Source organism: Myiozetetes cayanensis, unplaced genomic scaffold (assembly GCF_022539395.1).
Source record: "Myiozetetes cayanensis isolate MyiCay16 unplaced genomic scaffold, myiCay2020 scf23, whole genome shotgun sequence".
Lineage (NCBI taxonomy): Eukaryota > Metazoa > Chordata > Aves > Passeriformes > Tyrannidae > Myiozetetes > Myiozetetes cayanensis.
This window is the reverse complement of record NW_026087445.1, coordinates 3,917,771-3,923,770: the sequence shown is the minus strand read 5'-3', so window position 1 is coordinate 3,923,770 and position 6,000 is coordinate 3,917,771. Positions and strand designations below refer to the sequence as shown.

The following is a 6,000-nucleotide window of genomic DNA, read 5'->3' as shown; positions in this document are numbered from 1 at the left end:
CGTCCGGCGGCCCTTCCTGGGCTCATCCTCCCTTCCCACGGCCCAGGCTCCGTCTGGCCGGAGCTTAAGTCCCTCCTTTTTGCCCCCAGCCCCTCCCCTTCTCTAATTATGTACAAAACACTTCTTAGAATAAAATGGCCAGGCTGGGGCTCCTCCCTGCTTTCCTCTTCCCCATTCATCCTCTCCAGCCCGCTCCAAGCCCCTCCCTCTGTGGCAAGCCCAGCCTCTCGCTTCTCTCCTGGAGCCCTTTTCATTTTTATTTCTAACCCCCTCTCCATTCTCCCTGCTGCCTCTGCTCCTTCCCCCGATGGCTACGAACTGAGCAGCAGAAGAGAGGGGGGGAGCACAGGAAAGGGAAAAAAAAAAAAAAAAAAAAAAAAAGCAAGGAAAAGGAAGAAGGGGAGAAAAGGATTTTTTTTTTTTTTTTTTTGCCTCTGCCCTTAATGCCCGCGATCTGGATCAAGGAAGGGGATTTTCTGTCTGAGCATGAAAAGGACTGCTAGAGCCCCAGGATTTTCACGCCTGCAGCATCAGCCCCGCACCCAGTATGCGAGCTGGACAGAGAAGCTCTCCCACAAGTTCCTACCGAGCCGAATAAAACCCACGGGCGACCCGATCTCCGCCAGAGAGGGACATTAAGCATCAGGTAAAGGCGAGCGCTGCGCTGCGGCTGCGGCTCTGCCCGTGCCCGGGGCCGGGCTCCCCCGTCCTGCCCGCGTTGTGTAACCGCGCCCGCGGCCCCTCCGCCCGCACCGCCCGCACCCCCGCCCCGGGCACCGGGGGCGATGGATGGAAAAGTCCCGCAGCCCCGTTAGCGGTTCTGCGTGCGTGGTGCTGAGCGAGGGGCCGGGATCCGCCGGCACTGGGAAGACTGGGAGCGCTGGTTCGTGCCGGGGCAAGGCGCAGCCCGCCGAGGATGCCCCGCCATGGGGGCTCAGCCCCCGGCTCGGCGGGGCTGGCGGAGAGGCGGGGGCGGCGGTGCGGGTGGGAGGCAGCCGGGATCCATCTGTATTCCGGAGTATCGATACATCCCGGAGCGGGGGGACCGTCCCCAAGGAGATGGTGTCATCTCCACTTAATCCACTGCTCCGCTCGCGCGAGTGACAAGCAAATCGCGGAGGAAAAAAGGAAAGTCTGTCGCCTCGAATCCCACACCGGGCTGATTGCCTCGACTTCCAGCGGGGATGGGAGACAGCGGCAGAGCCGGGGGAGGGCGCCGATGGCGGGGGGCTGCACCGCACGGCGCAGGAGATGGGTTTCTCCTGCTCAGCTCTCAGCGCTGCTCGCGAGGCTGGTGTGGAGCATAACTTTGCCTTTTTCCAGTCCTTGGGGAATGGGGGCACGGTGGGGGGACATCTCCACGCCATTGCATCATCCCCGAGGTCCACCACAGTCTGAGACTAAAGCCCCAGAGACGATCCGAAGAGGGTTGTAGGTGTGAGCGTGTGTTTTGGTTTTGGAGAGTCCCCCCGTGCTGATACCTGGGAGTGGGGAAGGGGAGGGGGTGTCACTTCTTGGATGCAGCCTCCTCTTCCCGGAGGGAACCCAGCAGCAGATGAAACGCCGGCAGAATTGGTGTCTGAATTTAGCCGTGTGATTGACATCTGCACTAGGCAGGATGGAAGGTTCCTTCGTGCTTTACTCTGGCTGCTCATCTGGATGCATAATAATAATTTGTTAATGACAGTAAAGCTGCTTTCCCAGGAGTTGTAGAGAAGTATTTGGAAGATAGTGAGAGGAGGAGGGAGTAAGTAAAGAGGTGTGGGTTCGATGTACGAAATGGGAAAGGTTTTTTAAAAAATTCCTTATAAAGGAAAAATATCGATCAGCTCTGCTTGTGAGCGACAGACAGACAGGCAGACCCGGACTCTCTCCCTCCCACACACCGCACAGACAAGCAGCCGTGCTCTCCCTCATGCATGTACACGCTAAACACACCAAACACACGCTGGGAACTCGCACAGCCCACCCCGTGCTCACACACAGCATCTTGGGCTCACTCTCCCATGGATGCAAACACCTATTCCAGCTCTGCGGCCCCGCAGTTCCCCCACGCTCAGACACACAGACTGGATCCACAGAAATAGCTGCATTGATTATTCTTGTTATGTGAATCAAGCCTTCAGACATTCACGTGAGCACACACATGCTTGTCTTCTTTGCAGGGCTAGCAGTAGGTGGTTTGCTCCTCCAGCATAGTCTTCTCCCTTGTAGTTTGCTCCAGGCATTGATCTGGGGTTTGTCTGACTCCAAAGCCCTTTGCGACTCAGCAGAAAAGCTGCTACATTTTATGTGTCTACAGTTGTTTTACTGCTCTTTGCATGTTCCCAGGACTCAGGAATGATTTCACTCCTGGAAAGAAAGGCAGACGAGCAGCACACAGGGGAGCAGGGAGATGGCTGGGGGAGCAGTGGCAATTCCATACCCATCATGCCTTCTCTGATAAGAGCTGGAGTCTGGGAGTATGGGAAGAGCTCTGCTGGAGTTACAGTGGTTTTGAACGTGTGTGAGCAAAACCACACACACATCCATAGCTAAAACACACGGTGCAAGGCTCCACTTCAGTGTTACTCTGGTTCAGAGCAAAACCCTCCCATGCCATGCTCCCTTTGCAAGCCCCTTTGATCAGAGACAGCTTAGTATGTGTGTGGGAGATGATGTCACTGGTGTTAGAAGTATTTAGCCTCCCCCTCTGACCTTCCTCCCCTTCCCCTTTTTCCATAGGGCCTAGTCAGGATACTGTGCAATTCTCCAAGAGCAGGAATATAATGAGGCCGACTAAAGTGTGTATTAAAACTTCGGAGAGGAGGAACATATGGTGAATTGGCTTGCTTATAGGTAAAAGGTGTCCCAAAAGAGATGATGGGGGATGTGTCTGTGTTCCCTCCTTACCTCCACTGTTTACTACATTGGAAGTACGTGTAAGGCTGGTGCTAAACACTATGCAGGAATGGGTCTGCCAGCAGACAATAATCATTGTTGTCTGTATGACAGAAATAGTTCAATGCCAAACCCTCCCGTTTTCTCTCAGGCAGAAGCCCCAGTGCCTGCTCTGGGCTCATTGCTGGGGAAAGCACCGCAGGAACCGACTCCAGAACCGGCACATCCGCGCCTGGCTCCCTGCCCACCTCCAGAAATGAATGTAAATTTTTAGACTTTATCCAGGGCTCGGTGTTTATAGCTGATGCAGGGACGTTGAGCAGGCAGGAAAAGATTAATCGGTAGCACCCTCAAAAAAACCCAAAAAACCCCAAAAAACCAACACAACAAAAACCAACCAAAACCAAAAAGCTCTGAAGAACAGACATGAGGGTGAAGAGCCCCCAGAGCACACCGAGGCGCTGCGTTCGGAGATGGGAGGTCAGGGAGGGACCCCCCGGGAAGGGAACACACCCCGCGCTCCGCGCCCGCTGCGCCAACGCGGCCCGAGGGCGCTGCCGCCGGACCCCAGGAGGGGGCGCTGTGGCTCCACCGAGCGCCGGGAGAGCGGGGCAGCCCCTGCCCGTACCCCTGCCCGTACCCCCTGCCTGCATCCCCTGCCCATACCCACTGCCTGCACCCCCTGCCCATACCCACTGCCTGCATCCCCTGCCTGTACCCCCTGCCCATACCCACTGCTCACACCCGCTGCCCGCACCCCTGCCCGCACCACTGCCCGCACACCTTGTCCATACCCACCACCTGCAGCCCCTGCCTGCACCCCCTGCCTATACCCACTGCTCACACCCACTGCCCGCACCTCTGCCCGCACACCTTGCCCATACCCACCACCTGCAGCCCCTGCCCACAGCCCTGCCCATACCCATCTCCTGACCCCCCTGCCCGCATCCCCTGCCCGCACCTCCTGCCCATACCCACTGCCTGCATCCTGCTCCCGCATGCCCCGACTGCATCTCCCTGCCCGCATCCCTCACCCGCATCCCCTGCCCCCGTCCCCTGCCCCGCATCGCCCTCCCTCACCTTCTTGCCTTCACCCCCCGCTTGCATCATCCTTTCCGCGTACGCTGCCCGCACCTCCTTCTCGCACCCCCTGCCCATACTCTCCGCCTGCATCCCCTGCCCGCATCCCTCACCCGCATCTCCGCACACAACCCCTCCCGCGTCCTCCACTTGCATCTCCCTGCCCTCATCCCCCGCCCGCATCCCCTCGGAGCGGGGCCAGGCGCCCCCCATAAGGCGGGGGTGGTCAGGGGTGGGCGCTCGGGGCCGGACGGGAGTGGGTTCTCGTCCTCCCGCTGCGGAGCCGCGGGGCGAGCGGAGCCTGCGGGGGCCCGGCCCAGTGCGCGCAGGGATCGTTCACCCGGTGATGAAATGCAGCTACTTCTGGGACAGAGCCCAGCAGCTTTTCCGTGCCAGCAAATACTACAGGGGAAGTGAAAAATCACTTCATGCATTGGAAGTGCAGAGATGAACTTAGTGAGGCAGAATATAAATTACCCGGAGCGAGGGAGCTCGTGCCCGGTGGTTTGATTTACACCGGCCCCCTCGCGAAAGTATCACGGGATTTTAACAACCATAAGGACCTTGGCCCATTTCCTTCCAGGCCACACAGAGCAGCTTCCCAGAGAGGGAGAATATCCACACACACACACACACACACACAGATCTGGCTTCTAGAAGACCCACGGACTCTGGGCTGGTTGTGTGGTTCTCCCCCTTCCCTGGAAATGGCTGCCTGAGAAGGATGCTGAGCTATGGAATGGTGCTGAGCTGAGTCAGGGCAAAACACCTCCCAGAGATGTGTGGTACCCCAGAGTGTTCCCAGATGCCAGGGGAGGTCTTTCCCTGCTGGCTGTGCCTCTGCGTGGCCACATCCAGCTGACTTGCTGGGCCTGGAGCTTGTGTGGACACGGCTGCAGCAGCTCGTGGCTGCAGTCGGTGTGGAAAAGGGAAATACTGTCAAGCAGGAGGGGCCTGGGGAAGGAAACTGGATATATCTACTGGGTTCTTCTGCGTGGAGAGAAACAAGGATAGGCAGAGCTGGACTAGACAAATGAGGTGGCATTCCCCGAGGTCTGGGAGAAGGCATAGGGTTGCTGGATGGATGGGCTAGACCAGGGAAGGAAAAGTGCTGGGACTAGTGGGAGGGAGGAACAGAAGGAAGAGCAGAAATCAGAGGAGCAGCTGATTTAGGCTGAGCTGAAGGCTATTGAAAGAATCAAGTTTATTTCAGGAATGCTGGATCAGATCCTAAGCGAAGGTGGTATATTGTGGGTATAAACGTGTCATTTTGAAAAGGAGCTAAGTCAGGCCCAGGATTCCCTGTGCACTTGGGCTGGGGAGTGTAACACATCATGTCTCAGCCTTTGCAGCCCCCTGCTTGGGGAGCTGTTCTCCTGCAGCCTCGAGGCAGGACCTGCAAGCAGCATCACAGGAGGGAGAGAAAGACTCTTATTTATTTTTGCTGTTTGTTCTTCTGAAGTCATGTGCTCTACATCCATTTTATTGTTGCGTGCACGGCGCAGCTGGCAGAGCTCAGCTCTGCACAGAGCTCTGCTGTGTCCCTGACAGGCCCGTTTGGAGCCCAGTGCTGGGTGAGAAGGGGACCCAGGGTGTCACCAAAGCCACTGCAGCTCTGGTGATGGCACATCTCTAGGTGTTGACATAGCATCCCTAACTGCTTGAACTCTCATACATATGATTCCTAGCTCCTATTTCAGAAAAACAGCTAGTTGCACTGCTGATGGATCACCTATTCCACTGGCAATAGGAATAACAGTAAGTCAGAGAGGCAGCATCTGATGGGAGTGAATAAGCTAAACCAGCTTCAGATGGTGGCCTGCAGAGGAGGAGGGAGAGAACAGCCCTTGCCAGACACACACTGTTGTTGTTCACTGTTTGTGTTGGTGATGGAAACGCTGGGCAGAGGTAGAAACTGAGTTGCCAGGAGCACCAGCATGGCTTTCAGGCCCTAGAACAATTCTCTGTGTCTGGTAGCAGTGGGCACCGTTCGATGGAGTGTTGCCATCACAGTGACATCTTCCCTCCCAGAGGGTCAGG

General features: G+C 56.9%; 1 protein-coding gene across 1 annotated transcript in view; it reads left to right on the top strand.

Moving 5' to 3' along the window:
- Positions 1–202: 202 nt before the first annotated feature.
- BRINP1 (BMP/retinoic acid inducible neural specific 1) overlaps positions 203–6,000 on the top strand; it is an 88,785-nt gene continuing 82,987 nt past the window's right edge. Inside the window, exon 1 of the mRNA XM_050319780.1 lies at positions 203–646. The gene's annotated coding sequence lies outside the window, so the exon portion shown is untranslated. The remainder of the gene's footprint in view (positions 647–6,000) is intronic.